A 27,228-nucleotide genomic window follows, 5' to 3' on the forward strand; every position below is an offset into this window, starting at 1 on the left:
GGTGTGACTTCTCCGGGATGCAGGCGGTAGGTAGCACGTGTGACACTCTACACCGTCCTCTTTTTTCCCGGCCTCTGAAGACATTCCGTGATCTTCTTGTATTCACCGGTGGGATTGCTCTTCGGTCGTTCGTGTTCAGTGTCGTCACCGAGCAGAGCCGTTAGGTTGGCCTTGCGAGCTGCGGTTTTGAGGATGACTCTGCATCTTCCCTTGTCTCCTGGTAAGCTCGCCGTGTCATGGTTCTTCTTCAAGGGTCTCGCTGCTTTCCTTACTTTCCTTCCTTCCTCCAAGACAGGAAGATCGGAAGCAGTTACCATGGCGCTGGGAAGGCTGCTGACGAGAACGACAGCAATTTGATCTGCTTCGGCTTCAGGTCGATGGTTGTTTCCGACGACCGAATTGGTTGCTGTGTTGAGGTCCACTGTGGGGAGCGGTTCCGGTGTGCCGGTAAAGTTGAGTTCACTTGGCCGACACAGCTTTCTCTGTCCGGGTGAGAATGCTACTGGAGAAATTCTTATTTCACTTTTCCCGCCTGAGTGCAGGCGAGCCTTATTGCTGGGTGGTTGTCATCCGTGGTCGTACAGACCTTCCCAGTAGGCGTTGGAAGTTCTGGGCTCGTCATTCCCCGCTCTTGCGCAAACGGGGATGTGGCCGCAAGCCCAGAAGCTTTGCGCAAGACTGCACCTGCAAGTTGTTTTAAACACGCCATCAGGGGAGAGCGCGAACGCAGTCCCCCACTATCACAAATTATGCAGTCGAGATTCCCACATTTGGGGAATTCGCAGGGGTCAGCTCAACCCATGTGCAATGGCTGAGCCTCGCCCTGGGTGAACCACCTTCTTGATCATGGTATCTCCCCTGCCAGGTAAGTATGAGTTGGACGAGTCTCACTCAGACGAGACTCTCACACACGCAGCATGCTAAGTGGTGGTGTCATCGGCTGCTTCACAACAAACACACGCACTGGACCTGTGTCCAAGTTCAGCATCTGCCCTTGCGCTCGACGGACGCCACACGTTCGGAGGCACCTCCTACAGCCACGACCGGCCTTGTGATTTTGGACGCTCTGGCCTTCTGGACACTTCCCGGTGGCGTCTCGCCTTCACATCTTTCCCCTGACGCCGCCGTCTCTGCGGTCCAAATGTCAGAAAGTAGAGCAAAAGTGAAGGGCAACAGACAAAGGAAATCTGACATTGTTGTTACCAGAGTTGTTACTTCATTAGCCAGAAGTTTGAGTGCCGCAGCTAGTTTCCACGCAATCTTCTGACGCCGGAGCAATGCATTATGGGAATGCGTTCTGTATTATGCCGCGTCGGCGCTCTCCCGCGATCACATGCACAAGCCAAATGACACTGAAATACTTTTGTAGTTGCTCATACTGGCGATAGGATTAATAAGGACAGTACTCTCGTTATGTCAAAGAGTGAGGCTGTGTTGCACATTCCACTCTTGTGGCTTCATGCTGAGCAAAGACAGCGACAGCAAGTGGCATAGTCCAGTTGCTGCAGGCATTCCACGGGGAGACTGGAGTACTGAGTCCACGTCACTGTTTCAAACATATTCACATTGGACTGTGGCCTCCATTGTGTGCTTACCGAGGACTATTCTGATGTGGCTGAGTAAAATCAGTTTATTGCCGCTTCATGCATAGACCGACGTGCACCGCATGAGCTTCAATAACGAATGGGTCACGAAACACTGGTTTGATATTATGGCTGCAAAACAACACAGGTGCATCTTTTTATTGTTTACAATGTGCGCGCGGGGTTGTCGTTTGGCATCAAAAGTCTTTGGTTCGTTATCTTTCGTGCTTCCAAATAAGTCTCGGAAACGATAGCTCAATTTCAACAGTTGAATGCACCAGGAAGAATGATACACAGCTGCGGGGACTCGTCTTCTAAGCGGGTGCAGGAGCAAGTCCGAGGCACTTCTGGTCAGACGTCTTTTACCTAGCTTTTACCTCCTGTCCTATGCCTCTATGTGTGCCCCGGTGGTCTTAGCTGCTTGGAGCCGCTCGATAATGAGTGTGCAAAAGGGTGTGGAAAAGAAAAGCCAAGGCCGAGTGAAAAGATACAGCGAGTCCACAAGTCTGCTCCGGTCACACTATCTAACATGTGCCAAGAGAGGCGCCTATATGTAACTACATCTAACAGCGTGTTGACGTTTGAGGTCGTCGTGAGTCAGTGTGTGCAACCGGGACTTTAGCTTGTTTTGTCAGAAATGACATGCTCCCCTCTGAGCTTTCAATGCTATCGCTTCTCGGCCTTTTGGCTAAGATCAAGTGTAGTATCTGTTCTTATCAGTTTAATATCTGATATGTCTCCTATCTGGGGACCAAATATTAAATTGCTTTTTGGGACAGGGAGCTGAGCTCGGGGCTTGCGCCGTCCGCTCCACGCATCGACCTGGTATTGCAGTATCTCCGGGAGCGGTGCACTTCTCCTTCTCATGTTGACAGCAAAGGCAGCTTCACGCAGGTCGTTTGACAGCATCCGGCATGTTTTGCCCGATACCGTGCGATGCTCACCAAAGACCAATGAAAGTGTTTACGTTTGGTGCCACCCGAGCAGGTGGCGGTACGCTGTGGAAAATATGCCCTGCGACAGTGTCTGCGCCCTCCGTGGACCCTCTTTGCCTTCCCAGCAGCATCAACACCTTACAAAGGGAGCACAATGCATAAAGCAGCGTGTTCTCCGGCCATGCCTCCTGCACTCTTCCACCGGCTCCTGATACTCGGGTCTCTTGCGCACTTCCCAGGGGCCAGCGGGTGTCGCAGTGATCGACAGCTGGGTGGAATCTGACAAAATGGTCTCGTCTGGTGGAAGCCTTCCGAGTTTCCTCGACAAACCAACCAAGTAAGGGACCGCGGCTTTCCGCCCTCTGTTTTGCTTCTCGCGGTCAGGTGTCGTGGCCCTTCCTTTGCTGGATTTGACATAGAGCCACTTTGGGATAGCCACAGGTGGTTAGAGCCTGTAAAATGCGTGTCTGCTCCTTCGGTTAGGGCTATTTTCTGCTCTGTTGTTTGCGGCTCTGACAGCTCCTAGCTTGGGTTCCAGTGTGCGAAGGCGGTACAAGTGTAGGAACGGGCCAGCGCGGGTAGGTTTACCGAAGACCTCAATGTTGAGGCTTCCATCCATCCCCGGCCGCACTTCACAGTCCGAAGATTGGCAAACCCGCGTGTCATCCACACATCGGAAGCAGTGGCTGTCTTTAGTTCCTGTGCAGGATCCCCGTAGTTTTCTTTCCACGTCTTCCATGTACACGATAGCCACAATGGCTGAGAGCGGTGAGCCCACGGCAGAGCCATGTCTTGGCCTGTAGAAACACATACGGAATTGCAAGCATGTGCCCTTAAGGCACATTTGCAGGAAATCATATACTTGCTCTGGAGTGAGGTTGCTTGTGTCTTGGAGGCTGGAGTGCTACTGTTGCCCTTCTTCTGCCAGTGTCTATTGCTGCAGTGGTGGAGATAGGTGTAAACGGGGAGGTGATGTCGACTCATACCAGGGTCTCTTCCGGAGATAACCTGAGGGTCTGAATCTCATTAGTGAAGTCTGTGGAGCTGTGGACATGGGGTGGGGTACTGCCAAGCAGTGGGGCCAGAATGGTGGCTGGGTATTTGGCAATACTGACCGTGGAAGAGTCGAATCTGCTGGCAACAGGCCTGAGTGGACCTCCCGCCTTGTGAATTTTGGGCAGTCCGTAAATGCAAGGTGTGACTTCTCCGGGATGCAGGCGGTAGGTAGCACGTGTGACACTCTACACCGTCCTCTTTTTTCCCGGCCTCTGAAGACATTCCGTGATCTTCTTGTATTCACCGGTGGGATTGCTCTTCGGTCGTTCGTGTTCAGTGTCGTCACCGAGCAGAGCCGTTAGGTTGGCCTTGCGAGCTGCGGTTTTGAGGATGACTCTGCATCTTCCCTTGTCTCCTGGTAAGCTCGCCGTGTCATGGTTCTTCTTCAAGGGTCTCGCTGCTTTCCTTACTTTCCTTCCTTCCTCCAAGACAGGAAGATCGGAAGCAGTTACCATGGCGCTGGGAAGGCTGCTGACGAGAACGACAGCAATTTGATCTGCTTCGGCTTCAGGTCGATGGTTGTTTCCGACGACCGAATTGGTTGCTGTGTTGAGGTCCACTGTGGGGAGCGGTTCCGGTGTGCCGGTAAAGTTGAGTTCACTTGGCCGACACAGCTTTCTCTGTCCGGGTGAGAATGCTACTGGAGAAATTCTTATTTCACTTTTCCCGCCTGAGTGCAGGCGAGCCTTATTGCTGGGTGGTTGTCATCCGTGGTCGTACAGACCTTCCCAGTAGGCGTTGGAAGTTCTGGGCTCGTCATTCCCCGCTCTTGCGCAAACGGGGATGTGGCCGCAAGCCCAGAAGCTTTGCGCAAGACTGCACCTGCAAGTTGTTTTAAACACGCCATCAGGGGAGAGCGCGAACGCAGTCCCCCACTATCGCAAATTATGCAGTCGAGATTCCCACATTTGGGGAATTCGCAGGGGTCAGCTCAACCCATGTGCAATGGCTGAGCCTCGCCCTGGGTGAACCACCTTCTTGATCATGGTATCTCCCCTGCCAGGTAAGTATGAGTTGGACGAGTCTCACTCAGACGAGACTCTCACACACGCAGCATGCTAAGTGGTGGTGTCATCGGCTGCTTCACAACAAACACACGCACTGGACCTGTGTCCAAGTTCAGCATCTGCCCTTGCGCTCGACGGACGCCACACGTTCGGAGGCACCTCCTACAGCCACGACCGGCCTTGTGATTTTGGACGCTCTGGCCTTCTGGACACTTCCCGGTGGCGTCTCGCCTTCACATCTTTCCCCTGACGCCGCCGTCTGTGCGGTCCAAATGTCAGAAAGTAGAGCAAAAGTGAAGGGCAACAGACAAAGGAAATGTGACATTGTTGTTACCAGAGTTGTTACTTCATTAGCCAGAAGTTTGAGTGCCGCAGCTAGTTTCCACGCAATCTTCTGACGCCGGAGCAATGCATTATGGGAATGCGTTCTGTATTATGCCGCGTCGGCGCTCTCCCGCGATCACATGCACAAGCCAAATGACACTGAAATACTTTTGTAGTTGCTCATACTGGCGATAGGATTAATAAGGACAGTACTCTCGTTATGTCAAAGAGTGAGGCTGTGTTGCACATTCCACTCTTGTGGCTTCATGCTGAGCAAAGACAGCGACAGCAAGTGGCATAGTCCAGTTGCTGCAGGCATTCCACGGGGAGACTGGAGTACTGAGTCCACGTCACTGTTTCAAACATATTCACATTGGACTGTGGCCTCCATTGTGTGCTTACCGAGGACTATTCTGATGTGGCTGAGAAAAATCAGTTTATTGCCGCTTCATGCATAGACCGACGTGCACCGCATGAGCTTCAATAACGAATGGGTCACGAAACACTGGTTTCATATTATGGCTGCAAAACAACACAGGTGCATCTTTTTATTGTTTACAATGTGCGCGCGGGGTTGTCGTTTGGCATCAAAAGTCTTTGGTTCGTTATCTTTCGTGCTTCCAAATAAGTCTCGGAAACGATAGCTCAATTTCAACAGTTGAATGCACCAGGAAGAATGATACACAGCTGCGGGGACTCGTCTTCTAAGCGGGTGCAGGAGCAAGTCCGAGGCACTTCTGGTCAGACGTCTTTTACCTAGCTTTTACCTCCTGTCCTATGCCTCTATGTGTGCCCCGGTGGTCTTAGCTGCTTGGAGCCGCTCGATAATGAGTGTGCAAAAGGGTGTGGAAAAGAAAAGCCAAGGCCGAGTGAAAAGATACAGCGAGTCCACAAGTCTGCTCCGGTCACACTATCTAACATGTGCCAAGAGAGGCGCCTATATGTAACTACATCTAACAGCGTGTTGACGTTTGAGGTCGTCGTGAGTCAGTGTGTGCAACCGGGACTTTAGCTTGTTTTGTCAGAAATGACATGCTCCCCTCTGAGCTTTCAATGCTATCGCTTCTCGGCCTTTTGGCTAAGATCAAGTGTAGTATCTGTTCTTATCAGTTTAATATCTGATATGTCTCCTATCTGGGGACCAAATATTAAATTGCTTTTTGGGACAGGGAGCTGAGCTCGGGGCTTGCGCCGTCCGCTCCACGCATCGACCTGGTATTGCAGTATCTCCGGGAGCGGTGCACTTCTCCTTCTCATGTTGACAGCAAAGGCAGCTTCACGCAGGTCGTTTGACAGCATCCGGCATGTTTTGCCCGATACCGTGCGATGCTCACCAAAGACCAATGAAAGTGTTTACGTTTGGTGCCACCCGAGCAGGTGGCGGTACGCTGTGGAAAATATGCCCTGCGACAGTGTCTGCGCCCTCCGTGGACCCTCTTTGCCTTCCCAGCAGCATCAACACCTTACAAAGGGAGCACAATGCATAAAGCAGCGTGTTCTCCGGCCATGCCTCCTGCACTCTTCCACCGGCTCCTGATACTCGGGTCTCTTGCGCACTTCCCAGGGGCCAGCGGGTGTCGCAGTGATCGACAGCTGGGTGGAATCTGACAAAATGGTCTCGTCTGGTGGAAGCCTTCCGAGTTTCCTCGACAAACCAACCAAGTAAGGGACCGCGGCTTTCCGCCCTCTGTTTTGCTTCTCGCGGTCAGGTGTCGTGGCCCTTCCTTTGCTGGATTTGACATAGAGCCACTTTGGGATAGCCACAGGTGGTTAGAGCCTGTAAAATGCGTGTCTGCTCCTTCGGTTAGGGCTATTTTCTGCTCTGTTGTTTGCGGCTCTGACAGCTCCTAGCTTGGGTTCCAGTGTGCGAAGGCGGTACAAGCGTAGGAACGGGCCAGCGCGGGTAGGTTTACCGTAGACCTCAATGTTGAGGCTTCCATCCATCCCCGGCCGCACTTCACAGTCCGAAGATTGGCAAACCCGCGTGTCATCCACACATCGGAAGCAGTGGCTGTCTTTAGTTCCTGTGCAGGATCCCCGTAGTTTTCTTTCCACGTCTTCCATGTACACGATAGCCACAACGGCTGAGAGCGGTGAGCCCACGGCAGAGCCATGTCTTGGCCTGTAGAAACACATACGGAATTGCAAGCATGTGCCCTTAAGGCACATTTGCAGGAAATCATATACTTGCTCTGGAGTGAGGTTGCTTGTGTCTTGGAGGCTGGAGTGCTACTGTTGCCCTTCTTCTGCCAGTGTCTATTGCTGCAGTGGTGGAGATAGGTGTAAACGGGGAGGTGATGTCGACTCATACCAGGGTCTCTTCCGGAGATAACCTGAGGGTCTGAATCTCATTAGTGAAGTCTGTGGAGCTGTGGACATGGGGTGGGGTACTGCCAAGCAGTGGGGCCAGAATGGTGGCTGGGTATTTGGCAATACTGACCGTGGAAGAGTCGAATCTGCTGGCAACAGGCCTGAGTGGACCTCCCGCCTTGTGAATTTTGGGCAGTCCGTAAATGCAAGGTGTGACTTCTCCGGGATGCAGGCGGTAGGTAGCACGTGTGACACTCTACACCGTCCTCTTTTTTCCCGGCCTCTGAAGACATTCCGTGATCTTCTTGTATTCACCGGTGGGATTGCTCTTCGGTCGTTCGTGTTCAGTGTCGTCACCGAGCAGAGCCGTTAGGTTGGCCTTGCGAGCTGCGGTTTTGAGGATGACTCTGCATCTTCCCTTGTCTCCTGGTAAGCTCGCCGTGTCATGGTTCTTCTTCAAGGGTCTCGCTGCTTTCCTTACTTTCCTTCCTTCCTCCAAGACAGGAAGATCGGAAGCAGTTACCATGGCGCTGGGAAGGCTGCTGACGAGAACGACAGCAATTTGATCTGCTTCGGCTTCAGGTCGATGGTTGTTTCCGACGACCGAATTGGTTGCTGTGTTGAGGTCCACTGTGGGGAGCGGTTCCGGTGTGCCGGTAAAGTTGAGTTCACTTGGCCGACACAGCTTTCTCTGTCCGGGTGAGAATGCTACTGGAGAAATTCTTATTTCACTTTTCCCGCCTGAGTGCAGGCGAGCCTTATTGCTGGGTGGTTGTCATCCGTGGTCGTACAGACCTTCCCAGTAGGCGTTGGAAGTTCTGGGCTCGTCATTCCCCGCTCTTGCGCAAACGGGGATGTGGCCGCAAGCCCAGAAGCTTTGCGCAAGACTGCACCTGCAAGTTGTTTTAAACACGCCATCAGGGGAGAGCGCGAACGCAGTCGAGATTCCCACATTTGGGGAATTCGCAGGGGTCAGCTCAACCCATGTGCAATGGCTGAGCCTCGCCCTGGGTGAACCACCTTCTTGATCATGGTATCTCCCCTGCCAGGTAAGTATGAGTTGGACGAGTCTCACTCAGACGAGACTCTCACACACGCAGCATGCTAAGTGGTGGTGTCATCGGCTGCTTCACAACAAACACACGCACTGGACCTGTGTCCAAGTTCAGCATCTGCCCTTGCGCTCGACGGACGCCACACGTTCGGAGGCAGCTCCTACAGCCACGACCGGCCTTGTGATTTTGGACGCTCTGGCCTTCTGGACACTTCCCGGTGGCGTCTCGCCTTCACATCTTTCCCCTGACGCCGCCGTCTCTGCGGTCCAAATGTCAGAAAGTAGAGCAAAAGTGAAGGGCAACAGACAAAGGAAATGTGACATTGTTGTTACCAGAGTTGTTACTTCATTAGCCAGAAGTTTGAGTGCCGCAGCTAGTTTCCACGCAATCTTCTGACGCCGGAGCAATGCATTATGGGAATGCGTTCTGTATTATGCCGCGTCGGCGCTCTCCCGCGATCACATGCACAAGCCAAATGACACTGAAATACTTTTGTAGTTGCTCATACTGGCGATAGGATTAATAAGGACAGTACTCTCGTTATGTCAAAGAGTGAGGCTGTGTTGCACATTCCACTCTTGTGGCTTCATGCTGAGCAAAGACAGCGACAGCAAGTGGCATAGTCCAGTTGCTGCAGGCATTCCACGGGGAGACTGGAGTACTGAGTCCACGTCACTGTTTCAAACATATTCACATTGGACTGTGGCCTCCATTGTGTGCTTACCGAGGACTATTCTGATGTGGCTGAGTAAAATCAGTTTATTGCCGCTTCATGCATAGACCGACGTGCACCGCATGAGCTTCAATAACGAATGGGTCACGAAACACTGGTTTCATATTATGGCTGCAAAACAACACAGGTGCATCTTTTTATTGTTTACAATGTGCGCGCGGGGTTGTCGTTTGGCATCAAAAGTCTTTGGTTCGTTATCTTTCGTGCTTCCAAATAAGTCTCGGAAACGATAGCTCAATTTCAACAGTTGAATGCACCAGGAAGAATGATACACAGCTGCGGGGACTCGTCTTCTAAGCGGGTGCAGGAGCAAGTCCGAGGCACTTCTGGTCAGACGTCTTTTACCTAGCTTTTACCTCCTGTCCTATGCCTCTATGTGTGCCCCGGTGGTCTTAGCTGCTTGGAGCCGCTCGATAATGAGTGTGCAAAAGGGTGTGGAAAAGAAAAGCCAAGGCCGAGTGAAAAGATACAGCGAGTCCACAAGTCTGCTCCGGTCACACTATCTAACATGTGCCAAGAGAGGCGCCTATATGTAACTACATCTAACAGCGTGTTGACGTTTGAGGTCGTCGTGAGTCAGTGTGTGCAACCGGGACTTTAGCTTGTTTTGTCAGAAATGACATGCTCCCCTCTGAGCTTTCAATGCTATCGCTTCTCGGCCTTTTGGCTAAGATCAAGTGTAGTATCTGTTCTTATCAGTTTAATATCTGATATGTCTCCTATCTGGGGACCAAATATTAAATTGCTTTTTGGGACAGGGAGCTGAGCTCGGGGCTTGCGCCGTCCGCTCCACGCATCGACCTGGTATTGCAGTATCTCCGGGAGCGGTGCACTTCTCCTTCTCATGTTGACAGCAAAGGCAGCTTCACGCAGGTCGTTTGACAGCATCCGGCATGTTTTGCCCGATACCGTGCGATGCTCACCAAAGACCAATGAAAGTGTTTACGTTTGGTGCCACCCGAGCAGGTGGCGGTACGCTGTGGAAAATATGCCCTGCGACAGTGTCTGCGCCCTCCGTGGACCCTCTTTGCCTTCCCAGCAGCATCAACACCTTACAAAGGGAGCACAATGCATAAAGCAGCGTGTTCTCCGGCCATGCCTCCTGCACTCTTCCACCGGCTCCTGATACTCGGGTCTCTTGCGCACTTCCCAGGGGCCAGCGGGTGTCGCAGTGATCGACAGCTGGGTGGAATCTGACAAAATGGTCTCGTCTGGTGGAAGACTTCCGAGTTTCCTCGACAAACCAACCAAGTAAGGGACCGCGGCTTTCCGCCCTCTGTTTTGCTTCTCGCGGTCAGGTGTCGTGGCCCTTCCTTTGCTGGATTTGACATAGAGCCACTTTGGGATAGCCACAGGTGGTTAGAGCCTGTAAAATGCGTGTCTGCTCCTTCGGTTAGGGCTATTTTCTGCTCTGTTGTTTGCGGCTCTGACAGCTCCTAGCTTGGGTTCCAGTGTGCGAAGGCGGTACAAGTGTAGGAACGGGCCAGCGCGGGTAGGTTTACCGTAGACCTCAATGTTGAGGCTTCCATCCATCCCCGGCCGCACTTCACAGTCCGAAGATTGGCAAACCCGCGTGTCATCCACACATCGGAAGCAGTGGCTGTCTTTAGTTCCTGTGCAGGATCCCCGTAGTTTTCTTTCCACGTCTTCCATGTACACGATAGCCACAATGGCTGAGAGCGGTGAGCCCACGGCAGAGCCATGTCTTGGCCTGTAGAAACACATACGGAATTGCAAGCATGTGCCCTTAAGGCACATTTGCAGGAAATCATATACTTGCTCTGGAGTGAGGTTGCTTGTGTCTTGGAGGCTGGAGTGCTACTGTTGCCCTTCTTCTGCCAGTGTCTATTGCTGCAGTGGTGGAGATAGGTGTAAACGGGGAGGTGATGTCGACTCATACCAGGGTCTCTTCCGGAGATAACCTGAGGGTCTGAATCTCATTAGTGAAGTCTGTGGAACTGTGGACATGGGGTGGGGTACTGCCAAGCAGTGGGGCCAGAATGGTGGCTGGGTATTTGGCAATACTGACCGTGGAAGAGTCGAATCTGCTGGCAACAGGCCTGAGTGGACCTCCCGCCTTGTGAATTTTGGGCAGTCCGTAAATGCAAGGTGTGACTTCTCCGGGATGCAGGCGGTAGGTAGCACGTGTGACACTCTACACCGTCCTCTTTTTTCCCGGCCTCTGAAGACATTCCGTGATCTTCTTGTATTCACCGGTGGGATTGCTCTTCGGTCGTTCGTGTTCAGTGTCGTCACCGAGCAGAGCCGTTAGGTTGGCCTTGCGAGCTGCGGTTTTGAGGATGACTCTGCATCTTCCCTTGTCTCCTGGTAAGCTCGCCGTGTCATGGTTCTTCTTCAAGGGTCTCGCTGCTTTCCTTACTTTCCTTCCTTCCTCCAAGACAGGAAGATCGGAAGCAGTTACCATGGCGCTGGGAAGGCTGCTGACGAGAACGACAGCAATTTGATCTGCTTCGGCTTCAGGTCGATGGTTGTTTCCGACGACCGAATTGGTTGCTGTGTTGAGGTCCACTGTGGGGAGCGGTTCCGGTGTGCCGGTAAAGTTGAGTTCACTTGGCCGACACAGCTTTCTCTGTCCGGGTGAGAATGCTACTGGAGAAATTCTTATTTCACTTTTCCCGCCTGAGTGCAGGCGAGCCTTATTGCTGGGTGGTTGTCATCCGTGGTCGTACAGACCTTCCCAGTAGGCGTTGGAAGTTCTGGGCTCGTCATTCCCCGCTCTTGCGCAAACGGGGATGTGGCCGCAAGCCCAGAAGCTTTGCGCAAGACTGCACCTGCAAGTTGTTTTAAACACGCCATCAGGGGAGAGCGCGAACGCAGTCCCCCACTATCACAAATTATGCAGTCGAGATTCCCGCATTTGGGGAATTCGCAGGGGTCAGCTCAACCCATGTGCAATGGCTGAGCCTCGCCCTGGGTGAACCACCTTCTTGATCGTGGTATCTCCCCTGCCAGGTAAGTATGAGTTGGACGAGTCTCACTCAGACGAGACTCTCACACACGCAGCATGCTAAGTGGTGGTGTCATCGGCTGCTTCACAACAAACACACGCACTGGACCTGTGTCCAAGTTCAGCATCTGCCCTTGCGCTCGACGGACGCCACACGTTCGGAGGCACCTCCTACAGCCACGACCGGCCTTGTGATTTTGGACGCTCTGGCCTTCTGGACACTTCCCGGTGGCGTCTCGCCTTCACATCTTTCCCCTGACGCCGCCGTCTCTGCGGTCCAAATGTCAGAAAGTAGAGCAAAAGTGAAGGGCAACAGACAAAGGAAATGTGACATTGTTGTTACCAGAGTTGTTACTTCATTAGCCAGAAGTTTGAGTGCCGCAGCTAGTTTCCACGCAATCTTCTGACGCCGGAGCAATGCATTATGGGAATGCGTTCTGTATTATGCCGCGTCGGCGCTCTCCCGCGATCACATGCACAAGCCAAATGACACTGAAATACTTTTGTAGTTGCTCATACTGGCGATAGGATTAATAAGGACAGTACTCTCGTTATGTCAAAGAGTGAGGCTGTGTTGCACATTCCACTCTTGTGGCTTCATGCTGAGCAAAGACAGCGACAGCAAGTGGCATAGTCCAGTTGCTGCAGGCATTCCACGGGGAGACTGGAGTACTGAGTCCACGTCACTGTTTCAAACATATTCACATTGGACTGTGGCCTCCATTGTGTGCTTACCGAGGACTATTCTGATGTGGCTGAGTAAAATCAGTTTATTGCCGCTTCATGCATAGACCGACGTGCACCGCATGAGCTTCAATAACGAATGGGTCACGAAACACTGGTTTCATATTATGGCTGCAAAACAACACAGGTGCATCTTTTTATTGTTTACAATGTGCGCGCGGGGTTGTCGTTTGGCATCAAAAGTCTTTGGTTCGTTATCTTTCGTGCTTCCAAATAAGTCTCGGAAACGATAGCTCAATTTCAACAGTTGAATGCACCAGGAAGAATGATACACAGCTGCGGGGACTCGTCTTCTAAGCGGGTGCAGGAGCAAGTCCGAGGCACTTCTGGTCAGACGTCTTTTACCTAGCTTTTACCTCCTGTCCTATGCCTCTATGTGTGCCCCGGTGGTCTTAGCTGCTTGGAGCCGCTCGATAATGAGTGTGCAAAAGGGTGTGGAAAAGAAAAGCCAAGGCCGAGTGAAAAGATACAGCGAGTCCACAAGTCTGCTCCGGTCACACTATCTAACATGTGCCAAGAGAGGCGCCTATATGTAACTACATCTAACAGCGTGTTGACGTTTGAGGTCGTCGTGAGTCAGTGTGTGCAACCGGGACTTTAGCTTGTTTTGTCAGAAATGACATGCTCCCCTCTGAGCTTTCAATGCTATCGCTTCTCGGCCTTTTGGCTAAGATCAAGTGTAGTATCTGTTCTTATCAGTTTAATATCTGATATGTCTCCTATCTGGGGACCAAATATTAAATTGCTTTTTGGGACAGGGAGCTGAGCTCGGGGCTTGCGCCGTCCGCTCCACGCATCGACCTGGTATTGCAGTATTTCCGGGAGCGGTGCACTTCTCCTTCTCATGTTGACAGCAAAGGCAGCTTCACGCAGGTCGTTTGACAGCATCCGGCATGTTTTGCCCGATACCGTGCGATGCTCACCAAAGACCAATGAAAGTGTTTACGTTTGGTGCCACCCGAGCAGGTGGCGGTACGCTGTGGAAAATATGCCCTGCGACAGTGTCTGCGCCCTCCGTGGACCCTCTTTGCCTTCCCAGCAGCATCAACACCTTACAAAGGGAGCACAATGCATAAAGCAGTGTGTTCTCCGGCCATGCCTCCTGCACTCTTCCACCGGCTCCTGATACTCGGGTCTCTTGCGCACTTCCCAGGGGCCAGCGGGTGTCGCAGTGATCGACAGCTGGGTGGAATCTGACAAAATGGTCTCGTCTGGTGGAAGCCTTCCGAGTTTCCTCGACAAACCAACCAAGTAAGGGACCGCGGCTTTCCGCCCTCTGTTTTGCTTCTCGCGGTCAGGTGTCGTGGCCCTTCCTTTGCTGGATTTGACATAGAGCCACTTTGGGATAGCCACAGGTGGTTAGAGCCTGTAAAATGCGTGTCTGCTCCTTCGGTTAGGGCTATTTTCTGCTCTGTTGTTTGCGGCTCTGACAGCTCCTAGCTTGGGTTCCAGTGTGCGAAGGCGGTACAAGTGTAGGAACGGGCCAGCGCGGGTAGGTTTACCGTAGACCTCAATGTTGAGGCTTCCATCCATCCCCGGCCGCACTTCACAGTCCGAAGATTGGCAAACCCGCGTGTCATCCACACATCGGAAGCAGTGGCTGTCTTTAGTTCCTGTGCAGGATCCCCGTAGTTTTCTTTCCACGTCTTCCATGTACACGATAGCCACAATGGCTGAGAGCGGTGAGCCCACGGCAGAGCCATGTCTTGGCCTGTAGAAACACATACGGAATTGCAAGCATGTGCCCTTAAGGCACATTTGCAGGAAATCATATACTTGCTCTGGAGTGAGGTTGCTTGTGTCTTGGAGGCTGGAGTGCTACTGTTGCCCTTCTTCTGCCAGTGTCTATTGCTGCAGTGGTGGAGATAGGTGTAAACGGGGAGGTGATGTCGACTCATACCAGGGTCTCTTCCGGAGATAACCTGAGGGTCTGAATCTCATTAGTGAAGTCTGTGGAACTGTGGACATGGGGTGGGGTACTGCCAAGCAGTGGGGCCAGAATGGTGGCTGGGTATTTGGCAATACTGACCGTGGAAGAGTCGAATCTGCTGGCAACAGGCCTGAGTGGACCTCCCGCCTTGTGAATTTTGGGCAGTCCGTAAATGCAAGGTGTGACTTCTCCGGGATGCAGGCGGTAGGTAGCACGTGTGACACTCTACACCGTCCTCTTTTTTCCCGGCCTCTGAAGACATTCCGTGATCTTCTTGTATTCACCGGTGGGATTGCTCTTCGGTCGTTCGTGTTCAGTGTCGTCACCGAGCAGAGCCGTTAGGTTGGCCTTGCGAGCTGCGGTTTTGAGGATGACTCTGCATCTTCCCTTGTCTCCTGGTAAGCTCGCCGTGTCATGGTTCTTCTTCAAGGGTCTCGCTGCTTTCCTTACTTTCCTTCCTTCCTCCAAGACAGGAAGATCGGAAGCAGTTACCATGGCGCTGGGAAGGCTGCTGACGAGAACGACAGCAATTTGATCTGCTTCGGCTTCAGGTCGATGGTTGTTTCCGACGACCGAATTGGTTGCTGTGTTGAGGTCCACTGTGGGGAGCGGTTCCGGTGTGCCGGTAAAGTTGAGTTCACTTGGCCGACACAGCTTTCTCTGTCCGGGTGAGAATGCTACTGGAGAAATTCTTATTTCACTTTTCCCGCCTGAGTGCAGGCGAGCCTTATTGCTGGGTGGTTGTCATCCGTGGTCGTACAGACCTTCCCAGTAGGCGTTGGAAGTTCTGGGCTCGTCATTCCCCGCTCTTGCGCAAACGGGGATGTGGCCGCAAGCCCAGAAGCTTTGCGCAAGACTGCACCTGCAAGTTGTTTTAAACACGCCATCAGGGGAGAGCGCGAACGCAGTCCCCCACTATCGCAAATTATGCAGTCGAGATTCCCACATTTGGGGAATTCGCAGGGGTCAGCTCAACCCATGTGCAATGGCTGAGCCTCGCCCTGGGTGAACCACCTTCTTGATCATGGTATCTCCCCTGCCAGGTAAGTATGAGTTGGACGAGTCTCACTCAGACGAGACTCTCACACACGCAGCATGCTAAGTGGTGGTGTCATCGGCTGCTTCACAACAAACACACGCACTGGACCTGTGTCCAAGTTCAGCATCTGCCCTTGCGCTCGACGGACGCCACACGTTCGGAGGCACCTCCTACAGCCACGACCGGCCTTGTGATTTTGGACGCTCTGGCCTTCTGGACACTTCCCGGTGGCGTCTCGCCTTCACATCTTTCCCCTGACGCCGCCGTCTCTGCGGTCCAAATGTCAGAAAGTAGAGCAAAAGTGAAGGGCAACAGACAAAGGAAATGTGACATTGTTGTTACCAGAGTTGTTACTTCATTAGCCAGAAGTTTGAGTGCCGCAGCTAGTTTCCACGCAATCTTCTGACGCCGGAGCAATGCATTATGGGAATGCGTTCTGTATTATGCCGCGTCGGCGCTCTCCCGCGATCACATGCACAAGCCAAATGACACTGAAATACTTTTGTAGTTGCTCATACTGGCGATAGGATTAATAAGGACAGTACTCTCGTTATGTCAAAGAGTGAGGCTGTGTTGCACATTCCACTCTTGTGGCTTCATGCTGAGCAAAGACAGCGACAGCAAGTGGCATAGTCCAGTTGCTGCAGGCATTCCACGGGGAGACTGGAGTACTGAGTCCACGTCACTGTTTCAAACATATTCACATTGGACTGTGGCCTCCATTGTGTGCTTACCGAGGACTATTCTGATGTGGCTGAGTAAAATCAGTTTATTGCCGCTTCATGCATAGACCGACGTGCACCGCATGAGCTTCAATAACGAATGGGTCACGAAACACTGGTTTCATATTATGGCTGCAAAACAACACAGGTGCATCTTTTTATTGTTTACAATGTGCGCACGGGGTTGTCGTTTGGCATCAAAAGTCTTTGGTTCGTTATCTTTCGTGCTTCCAAATAAGTCTCGGAAACGATAGCTCAATTTCAACAGTTGAATGCACCAGGAAGAATGATACACAGCTGCGGGGACTCGTCTTCTAAGCGGGTGCAGGAGCAAGTCCGAGGCACTTCTGGTCAGACGTCTTTTACCTAGCTTTTACCTCCTGTCCTATGCCTCTATGTGTGCCCCGGTGGTCTTAGCTGCTTGGAGCCGCTCGATAATGAGTGTGCAAAAGGGTGTGGAAAAGAAAAGCCAAGGCCGAGTGAAAAGATACAGCGAGTCCACAAGTCTGCTCCGGTCACACTATCTAACATGTGCCAAGAGAGGCGCCTATATGTAACTACATCTAACAGCGTGTTGACGTTTGAGGTCGTCGTGAGTCAGTGTGTGCAACCGGGACTTTAGCTTGTTTTGTCAGAAATGACATGCTCCCCTCTGAGCTTTCAATGCTATCGCTTCTCGGCCTTTTGGCTAAGACTGCGGTCACCTCCTACGGGTGGGGAATTGTATGCTTTTGTGGCATAGGATTCTACCAGTCATTGGGAGGACATTCTTGGCACTTTACAGTGCATTATAACTTTATTGTTTTCACAGCAACTAAAGGTAAGTAAATTTTTTCTAATTGGTTTTTAGTTATTTATCTGTTGTTTTAATTGTATTTATTGCATACTTTTTTCATTTTAGCTGGTGGTGCCTCCATCATGTCGGCTAGCCATGCCGGTATGCGGAGGCACCACAGCGTGCGTTTTACACTCAAGCAAGTGGATGGTGAAGAAGTTGGAATGTCCAGACTGGACTTTTCCCGGAAAATCATCCAACAGACCCTGAAATTCAAACCGGAAGATCTGAATTGCATTTTGACACTGCCTTTTCACAAAGGCTTTGATGTAAGTTTTCAGTCTGCTGCAACTCTGAGAGATTTTTGGCAAAGGTATGAGGATGCTAAACCCCAGTTGTCTGTGTTCAATGTGGAAAAACTGACTGACAATGCTGCTAAAACTGTTATTGTCCGAATGTTTAATGAGACAGTGACCGCAGACGACATTTGTTTTTGGCTGGGAAGATATTGCACGGTTAAAGGCCAGGCTATGAAGGTGAGAGACGAAGACGGCATCTGGAATTGTGCCTGGAGGGTCCCCATCCAACAATGGCAGGACCCTCAGGGCTTCCAGGGCCTGAAACATCTCCCATCGATGATAGTTCTGGGAGAAAACCGAGGCTACATACACTACCAGGGTCAGCCCAAGCTCTGCCGCAAGTGTGGAGAGCACGGGCACCTGGCAGAGGCATGTCAGCAGACTGTGTGTCGAAAATGTAGAGAAATTGGTCACACTTTTGAACAATGTACCAATGGCAGAAGGTGCAACCTCTGTGGAGATTCAAATCATCTCTTCAGAGACTGCCCAAAATCATTTGCCAACAAGCTGAAGGCTGGGAAAGGAAAACAAAATGAGGAAATAGGAGAGGAAAATGTGAGGGCCCAAAAGGCCTCTGAAACTGTTGAAAATTCAAATCTCCCGCCAAAACCTGTGATTGGAGGAGAGGAATCAGGTGAGGCGGGAGAGAGGGCGGAGCCTACAGAAGCCCAGGAAACCACGACTCAAAGTGGCCTGTTGCCAAGTGAGGGGTGCACTCACCTGGACAGCAGCCAAGAAATATCAGAGAGTGTGGAAGAAGACACCATTCCAAATGCCCAAAAGGCCAAAAGACTTGCTTCAGAGCTGTCTTCTGACTCTTCTCTATTATCAGAAAAGAGGGGAAGGCCAGAGGTCCTCTCAGACAGTTCTATGGAGGAGCCGCGGGTCTTCCCCTCAGGCTCACCAAATGAACTGTCCTTTTTAAATATCGTTTTGCAGTCAACCCCAAGGGCGAAGAGGACTTTGAATGATAGACTCCAGGAAAGACCGACACCCAGACGCCGACAGGGAAGGGAGCCCCTCCCCCTCCAGCCCTCACCAACTGGAGTGAAGGAGGAGCTTCATTCACAAGATATTTCTTAGTCACAGTTTAAATTTTAAGTTGTTTTTCTATTCATTTATTTATTTATTTATTTTTTTAGGCCCTTTTAGTTGTTTATTGGTTTTAAAAAAAAAAAAAAAAAAAAAAAAAAATCATACTTGTGACTCTCACCTTCTCCACCATCAATGTGAGAAGTGTGAAGTCGAAAGTTAGAGCTCAGAGTGTTTTATCCTTCCTTCAAACTTTTAAGTCAGATGTGTTTCTATTACAAGAATGTGGTTTACCCTTTTTAAAAAGCTACAAACAGTGGGAGGAAATGTGGCCACAAACATCCTTATGGAGCGGGTCAAATGAGAACAAAAATGACGGAGTGGCCATTTTAATCAACAACCCCCACGTTACGGTGAAGGGGAGCACCGTGGTGAGAGAGGGACGAGCACTATCAGCACACTTGACTTTTATGGGACAGGATTTTAACCTCTTAAATATTTATGGTTTTAACGAAAAAAATGAAAGGTATGATTTTTTAGAAAACTTGCAGTCCCACATGTTAGGCCGGGTACCTATAGTGGTGGGGGGGGATTTTAATTGCATTTTAAGCAGGAAAGACAGAAGGGGGGCGGGAGAAGATTTTAAAGTTGATAAAACATCGGTTTTATTACAAGCCATGAGTAGGGATTTCAAACTGCACGATTGTTATAAAGCCATGCATCCTAGAGAGGAGGGCTTCACCTGGTTCAGTGGCGACAGCACCAGAGCCTCTCGCATAGATTACATATTCACACGGGATTGGCCACCTACTGATGCTAGATTGACCCCTGTCTTTTTCTCTGATCACCTGATTCTCTCCTGCACTCTCTCACTCCCCTCGGGTGTGGTAGTGGGAAGAGGTCCGTGGAAACTGAATTGCTCCCTGCTGGAAGATCAAGACTTGGTCAGTCAGTACAGGGAGCGGTTCAAGGACTGGCAGACCCTTCAAGACTTGCATGTTTCACGAGCACAGTGGTGGGAAATGGTGAAGTTAAGGACCCGGCTTTTCTTTCAACAAGCAGGACGGAAAAAATCTTACAAAGAAAAAAGATACATGATAGGACTGCAAAAACGCTTACAACGTTATTTTAACTTAACACTAAAAGGGCTGAATTTCAAGGAAGAAATCAAGCAGGTAAAAAATGAAATGGCTACTCTAGAAAAAATCAAAAGTAAAGGTGTTATCTTAAGGAGCAAGGAAAAAGAAATAGAAGAAGGGGAAAAATGCACCCGCTATTTCTTTAAAAAAATCCTAAGCAAGCCAGGAGGTATTTTAAAATTACAAAATAAAGAAGGGCGCATAGTGGAAACAACAACTGAAATAAATGAAACAATAGAACGCTTTTATCAAGAACTCTATGCAACTAAAAATACAAAGCCTGAAGCTATTTTAGAAGTTTTAGGTTTTATTGAAAAATCAGTGAGCGAAAATGTGCTTTTAAAACAGGATTTTACTCTCAAAGAGTTAAATAAATGCGTCGTGGCTTTTAAGAAGGGGAAGTCCCCAGGTGAGGATGGGCTCCCCTTGGAATTTTATTTAACTTTTTGGGATATTTTAGCACCAGAGTTACTCGCTGTTTTTAAGGAATTTGAACAAAGTAGCCGACTACCTGACAGTTTTAGAGTAGGGATAGTGACACTCCTTTATAAGACAAAAGACAAGACCGATCTTAAAAATTGGAGACCTATTACCCTTTTAAACTGTGACTGCAAAATTTTTAGTAAACTTTTAGCGACACGTATGTCCATGTTTTTAGATGACTTGATTGACCCGGATCAAACCTGTGCCATCCCAGGGAGGAAGATCACAGACAGCCTCATGCTGATTCGTGACACCATCTGTCTTGCGAGAGACAGAAACATTCGGTTAGTAGTCCTAAATTTAGACTTTGAGAAAGCCTTTGATCGGGTCTCGCACCAGTACCTTTTCAGGGTACTGCAAAGAATGGGTTTTCCGGAAAGATTCGTAGCGTGGGTGGGACTGCTGTACCGGGATATTACCAGCAAATTTGTGGTAAACGGGAATCTGACAAAAGCAGTCCAAATTAACTGCGGTGTCCGTCAGGGATGCCCGTTATCTGCCCTCCTGTATGTTTTATGTATAGAACCTCTGGCACAGATTTTGAGAAGGGACAGATGGATTAAAGGGGCGACTATTCCAGGGGGACTCGTACCAAAATGTATTTTATATATGGACGATTTGAACATTTTATGCACGGATATTTTATCTGTTAAAAGAGCACTGGACCTGACTGACTTTTATGGACGGGCCTCTGGGTCAAAACTCAATAGAGAAAAGACCCAAGCCCAGTTTTATGGACCCTGGACGGAATCGGAGAAGACGGGACTTCCCCTGACTGTGACACAGACTGACCAAAAAATACTGGGAATTAAATTTGGCAAGGACGGGGGAGGTGAAACAAATTGGGGCGACGTGGTAGGGAAAGTTAGGCAAAGACTGGGGTTTTGGGGACTGAGACAGCTGACCCTGGAAGGAAAGGTTTTAATCATAAAAGCTGTGATTTTACCTTTGCTTTTATTGATCAGCTCTGTTTTTACCCCCAAAAGAAACGTTCTTGTAGACCTGGACCGAGCCATTTTTTACTTCCTTTGGGGCTCCAAGTGGGAGAGAGTGAGGAGAGAAGTCATGAAAAAATCAAAAGGAAAAGGAGGAAAAGGAGTGCCAGACCTCCAAATATTCCTTGGAGCGAGATACACGTCCCTACACCTGATGAGTGCGATAAGCCCATCCAGTAATCCCAAAACAAAAGCGCTGGCACGATACTGGATGGGCTCCTACTTAAGACGGCTCAAACTGATCCCCTTAGATCAAACTGTACCTGTTTCCTTTAATTTACCACCAGCATATGCTTTTATAAGGACCTTTTTAAGACATTTTAATCTGGAAAAAGAAACTTTTGACGTTTTAAAAAATCATCGCTCTGTCGTTTCTGTTGTGCAGGAGCGGGATCCAGTGAGTCCAGTGCGCGGGCTCGCACTTGGCGAGCCCACAGATGTTTGGCGCAACGTCAACCACCCGGCTCTCCCAAACAGACTCCGGGACCTGGCATGGATGGTGGCCCACGAGGTCCTCCCAGTCAGGTCCGTTATGCACTCCCGAGGAATGGCAGCAAACTCAACTTGTCCCCGACCGGGTTGTGGCGCCCCTGAGACGGTGAGGCATCTCCTCTGGGAGTGCAGTGCTGCCAGAGACCTGTGGGCGACAGCCGGCGACCTAAATTTCCCGGACTTGCCAGCAAGGGAGGTCCTAAACGCACAGCTCGTGCTCTATGGGGCGAGCCACCAGAAGTTAAACTGCAAGGAGTTTGAAAAGCAGTGGCTCGCCCTCGCCGCCATCAAAGACGCCATCTGGACCTCCCGCAACTTGCTGGTAAGGAGGCACAGACAGACCCCCCCCGTGGCTGTGATCCGAATGGCTGCAGCGACTCTGACAGCTGCAAGCGGCGGGCCAAGGACACAGTCACAAAGAAGAGTCGTCTGTGCCCACCCGGAGGTGGCACCCGGAGCTTCACAGCAAAGGTCTCGGCAGCGACGGCCTGGCTCTCCGGGAGAGGAAGGAGGGAGAAATGAAGAAGGATGAGGGCCTCGGGACGTCCTGGCAGCGTCCTGGAGAATTACTGTCTGGGAGAGTGGGGTGAACTCACTATTGATCAGGACTCACTGCACTCCTGTGCAACAGACGACACTGAAGCTTATTATGACTTTTTAAAATGGTCTGTACAAATTTTACACATTTTGCTGCCTGCAACACTTTTAATTTTACAGAATTTTTACTGATTTTATTTTTACTTAAATTATTGGTGTTGTAAATAATTGAATTTTAAAAGGCATCTTTAAAAAATGTTTTGAAATGTGGTAAATTTTTTGTAACAGTGACAATAAACATGTTAAAAAAAAAAAAAAAAAAAAAAAAAAATCTGTTCTTATCATCGCTTCTCGGCCTTTTGGCTAAGACTGCGGTCACCTCCTACGGGTGGGGAATTGTATGCTTTTGTGGCATAGGATTCTGCCAGTCATTGGGAGGACATTCTTGGCACTTTACAGTGCATTATAACTTTATTGTTTTCACAGCAACTAAAGGTAAGTAAATTTTTTCTAATTGGTTTTTAGTTATTTATCTGTTGTTTTAATTGTATTTATTGCATACTTTTTTTCATTTTAGCTGGTGGTGCCTCCATCATGTCGGCTAGCCATGCCGGTATGCGGAGGCACCACAGCGTGCGTTTTACACTCAAGCAAGAGGATGGTGAAGAAGTTGGAATGTCATGACTGGACTTTTCCCGGAAAATCATCCAACAGACCCTGAAATTCAAACCGGAAGATCTGAATTGCATTTTGACACTGCCTTTTCACAAAGGCTTTGATGTAAGTTTTCAGTCTGCTGCAACTCTGAGAGATTTTTGGCAAAGGTATGAGGATGCTAAACCCCAGTTGTCTGTGTTCAATGTGGAAAAACTGACTGACAATGCTGCTAAAACTGTTATTGTCCGAATGTTTAATGAGACAGTGACCGCAGACGACATTTGTTTTTGGCTGGGAAGATATTGCACGGTTAAAGGCCAGGCTATGAAGGTGAGAGACGAAGACGGCATCTGGAATTGTGCCTGGAGGGTCCCCATCCAACAATGGCAGGACCCTCAGGGCTTCCAGGGCCTGAAACATCTCCCATCGATGATAGTTCTGGGAGAAAACCGAGGCTACATACACTACCAGGGTCAGCCCAAGCTCTGCCGCAAGTGTGGAGAGCACGGGCACCTGGCAGAGGCATGTCAGCAGACTGTGTGTCGAAAATGTAGAGAAATTGGTCACACTTTTGAACAATGTACCAATGGCAGAAGGTGCAACCTCTGTGGAGATTCAAATCATCTCTTCAGAGACTGCCCAAAATCATTTGCCAACAAGCTGAAGGCTGGGAAAGGAAAACAAAATGAGGAAATAGGAGAGGAAAATGTGAGGGCCCAAAAGGCCTCTGAAACTGTTGAAAATTCAAATCTCCCGCCAAAACCTGTGATTGGAGGAGAGGAATCAGGTGAGGCGGGAGAGAGGGCGGAGCCTACAGAAGCCCAGGAAACCACGACTCAAAGTGGCCTGTTGCCAAGTGAGGGGTGCACTCACCTGGACAGCAGCCAAGAAATATCAGAGAGTGTGGAAGAAGACACCATTCCAAAAGGCCAAAAGACTTGCTTCAGAGCTGTCTTCTGACTCCTCTCTATTATCAGAAAAGAGGGGAAGGCCAGAGGTCCTCTCAGACAGTTCTATGGAGGAGCCGCGGGTCTTCCCCTCAGGCTCACCAAATGAACTGTCCTTTTTAAATATTGTTTTGCAGTCAACCCCAAGGGCGAAAAGGACTTTGAATGATAGACTCCAGGAAAGACCGACACCCAGACGCCGACAGGGAAGGGAGCCCCTCCCCCTCCAGCCCTCACCAACTGGAGTGAAGGAGGAGCTTCATTCACAAGATATTTCTTAGTCACAGTTTAAATTTTAAGTTGTTTTTTTATTCATTTATTTATTTATTTATTTTTTTAGGCCCTTTTAGTTGTTTATTGGTTTTAAAAAAAAAAAAATCATACTTGTGACTCTCACCTTCTCCACCATCAATGTGAGAAGTGTGAAGTCGAAAGTTAGAGCTCAGAGTGTTTTATTCTTCCTTCAAACTTTTAAGTCAGATGTGTTTCTATTACAAGAATGTGGTTTACCCTTTTTAAAAAGCTACAAACAGTGGGAGGAAATGTGGCCACAAACATCCTTATGGAGCGGGTCAAATGAGAACAAAAATGACGGAGTGGCCATTTTAATCAACAACCCCCACGTTACGGTGAAGGGGAGCACCGTGGTGAGAGAGGGACGAGCACTATCAGCACACTTGACTTTTATGGGACAGGATTTTAACCTCTTAAATATTTATGGTTTTAACGAAAAAAATGAAAGGTATGATTTTTTAGAAAACTTGCAGTCCCACATGTTAGGCCGGGTACCTATAGTGGTGGGGGGGGATTTTAATTGCATTTTAAGCAGGAAAGACAGAAGGGGGGCGGGAGAAGATTTTAAAGTTGATAAAACATCGGTTTTATTACAAGCCATGAGTAGGGATTTCAAACTGCACGATTGTTATAAAGCCATGCATCCTAGAGAGGAGGGCTTCACCTGGTTCAGTGGCGACAGCACCAGAGCCTCTCGCATAGATTACATATTCACACGGGATTGGCCACCTACTGATGCTAGATTGACCCCTGTCTTTTTCTCTGATCACCTGATTCTCTCCTGCACTCTCTCACTCCCCTCGGGTGTGGTAGTGGGAAGAGGTCCGTGGAAACTGAATTGCTCCCTGCTGGAAGATCAAGACTTGGTCAGTCAGTACAGGGAGCGGTTCAAGGACTGGCAGACCCTTCAAGACTTGCATGTTTCACGAGCACAGTGGTGGGAAATGGTGAAGTTAAGGACCCGGCTTTTCTTTCAACAAGCAGGACGGAAAAAATCTTACAAAGAAAAAAGATACATGATAGGACTGCAAAAACGCTTACAACGTTATTTTAACTTAACACTAAAAGGGCTGAATTTCAAGGAAGAAATCAAGCAGGTAAAAAATGAAATGGCTACTCTAGCAAAAATCAAAAGTAAAGGTGTTATCTTAAGGAGCAAGGAAAAAGAAATAGAAGAAGGGGAAAAATGCACCCGCTATTTCTTTAAAAAAATCCTAAGCAAGCCAGGAGGTATTTTAAAATTACAAAATAAAGAAGGGCGCATAGTGGAAACAACAACTGAAATAAATGAAACAATAGAACGCTTTTATCAAGAACTCTATGCAACTAAAAATACAAAGCCTGAAGCTATTTTAGAAGTTTTAGGTTTTATTGAAAAATCAGTGAGCGAAAATGTGCTTTTAAAACAGGATTTTACTCTCAAAGAGTTAAATAAATGCGTCGTGGCTTTTAAGAAGGGGAAGTCCCCAGGTGAGGATGGGCTCCCCTTGGAATTTTATTTAACTTTTTGGGATATTTTAGCACCAGAGTTACTCGCTGTTTTTAAGGAATTTGAACAAAGTAGCCGACTACCTGACAGTTTTAGAGTAGGGATAGTGACACTCCTTTATAAGACAAAAGACAAGACCGATCTTAAAAATTGGAGACCTATTACCCTTTTAAACTGTGACTGCAAAATTTTTAGTAAACTTTTAGCGACACGTATGTCCATGTTTTTAGATGACTTGATTGACCCGGATCAAACCTGTGCCATCCCAGGGAGGATGATCACAGACAGCCTCATGCTGATTCGTGACACCATCTGTCTTGCGAGAGACAGAAACATTCGGTTAGTAGTCCTAAATTTAGACTTTGAGAAAGCCTTTGATCGGGTCTCGCACCAGTACCTTTTCAGGGTACTGCAAAGAATGGGTTTTCCGGAAAGATTCGTAGCGTGGGTGGGACTGCTGTACCGGGATATTACCAGCAAATTTGTGGTAAACGGGAATCTGACAAAAGCAGTCCAAATTAACTGCGGTGTCCGTCAGGGATGCCCGTTATCTGCCCTCCTGTATGTTTTATGTATAGAACCTCTGGCACAGATTTTGAGAAGGGACAGATGGATTAAAGGGGCGACTATTCCAGGGGGACTCGTACCAAAATGTATTTTATATATGGACGATTTGAACATTTTATGCACGGATATTTTATCTGTTAAAAGAGCACTGGACCTGACTGACTTTTATGGACGGGCCTCTGGGTCAAAACTCAATAGAGAAAAGACCCAAGCCCAGTTTTATGGACCCTGGACGGAATCGGAGAAGACGGGACTTCCCCTGACTGTGACACAGACTGACCAAAAAATACTGGGAATTAAATTTGGCAAGGACGGGGGAGGTGAAACAAATTGGGGCGACGTGGTAGGGAAAGTTAGGCAAAGACTGGGGTTTTGGGGACTGAGACAGCTGACCCTGGAAGGAAAGGTTTTAATCATAAAAGCTGTGATTTTACCTTTGCTTTTATTGATCAGCTCTGTTTTTACCCCCAAAAGAAACGTTCTTTTAGACCTGGACCGAGCCATTTTTTACTTCCTTTGGGGCTCCAAGTGGGAGAGAGTGAGGAGAGAAGTCATGAAAAAATCAAAAGGAAAAGGAGGAAAAGGAGTGCCAGACCTCCAAATATTCCTTGGAGCGAGATACACGTCCCTACACCTGATGAGTGCGATGAGCCCATCCAGTAATCCCAAAACAAAAGCGCTGGCACGATACTGGATGGGCTCCTACTTAAGACGGCTCAAACTGATCCCCTTAGATCAAACTGTACCTGTTTCCTTTAATTTACCACCAGCATATGCTTTTATAAGGACCTTTTTAAGACATTTTAATCTGGAAAAAGAAACTTTTGACGTTTTAAAAAATCATCGCTCTGTCGTTTCTGTTGTGCAGGAGCGGGATCCAGTGAGTCCAGTGCGCGGGCTCGCACTTGGCGAGCCCACAGATGTTTGGCGCAACGTCAACCACCCGGCTCTCCCAAACAGACTCCGGGACCTGGCATGGATGGTGGCCCACGAGGTCCTCCCAGTCAGGTCCGTTATGCACTCCCGAGGAATGGCAGCAAACTCAACTTGTCCCCG

General features: G+C 49.3%; 8 non-coding genes and 1 pseudogene across 8 annotated transcripts; 4 read left to right on the plus strand and 5 right to left on the minus strand.

The window, feature by feature from the left end:
• Nucleotides 1–709: 709 nt before the first annotated feature.
• LOC129180711 (U1 spliceosomal RNA) lies at nt 710–873 on the minus strand. Its single transcript, XR_008570306.1, has one exon. It is a non-coding gene; the product is annotated as a U1 spliceosomal RNA (small nuclear RNA).
• Nucleotides 874–2,251: 1,378 nt separating this feature from the next.
• On the plus strand, nt 2,252–2,442 carry LOC129180615 (U2 spliceosomal RNA). Its single transcript, XR_008570241.1, has one exon. It is a non-coding gene; the product is annotated as a U2 spliceosomal RNA (small nuclear RNA).
• Nucleotides 2,443–4,421: 1,979 nt separating this feature from the next.
• LOC129180558 (U1 spliceosomal RNA) lies at nt 4,422–4,585 on the minus strand. Its single transcript, XR_008570189.1, has one exon. It is a non-coding gene; the product is annotated as a U1 spliceosomal RNA (small nuclear RNA).
• A 1,378-nt stretch (nt 4,586–5,963) lies between these two features.
• LOC129180616 (U2 spliceosomal RNA) lies at nt 5,964–6,154 on the plus strand. The gene has a single exon (XR_008570242.1). It is a non-coding gene; the product is annotated as a U2 spliceosomal RNA (small nuclear RNA).
• Nucleotides 6,155–8,146: 1,992 nt separating this feature from the next.
• Nucleotides 8,147–8,272, minus strand: LOC129180569 (U1 spliceosomal RNA; annotated as a pseudogene).
• A 1,378-nt stretch (nt 8,273–9,650) lies between these two features.
• On the plus strand, nt 9,651–9,841 carry LOC129180618 (U2 spliceosomal RNA). Its single transcript, XR_008570244.1, has one exon. It is a non-coding gene; the product is annotated as a U2 spliceosomal RNA (small nuclear RNA).
• A 1,979-nt stretch (nt 9,842–11,820) lies between these two features.
• LOC129180712 (U1 spliceosomal RNA) lies at nt 11,821–11,984 on the minus strand. The gene has a single exon (XR_008570307.1). It is a non-coding gene; the product is annotated as a U1 spliceosomal RNA (small nuclear RNA).
• A 1,378-nt stretch (nt 11,985–13,362) lies between these two features.
• LOC129180619 (U2 spliceosomal RNA) lies at nt 13,363–13,553 on the plus strand. Its single transcript, XR_008570245.1, has one exon. It is a non-coding gene; the product is annotated as a U2 spliceosomal RNA (small nuclear RNA).
• Nucleotides 13,554–15,532: 1,979 nt separating this feature from the next.
• Nucleotides 15,533–15,696, minus strand: LOC129180559 (U1 spliceosomal RNA). The gene has a single exon (XR_008570190.1). It is a non-coding gene; the product is annotated as a U1 spliceosomal RNA (small nuclear RNA).
• Between the last annotated feature and the right edge of the window lie 11,532 nt (nt 15,697–27,228).

Source organism: Dunckerocampus dactyliophorus, chromosome 4 (genome assembly GCF_027744805.1).
Source record: "Dunckerocampus dactyliophorus isolate RoL2022-P2 chromosome 4, RoL_Ddac_1.1, whole genome shotgun sequence".
Classification (NCBI taxonomy): Eukaryota; Metazoa; Chordata; class Actinopteri; order Syngnathiformes; family Syngnathidae; genus Dunckerocampus; species Dunckerocampus dactyliophorus.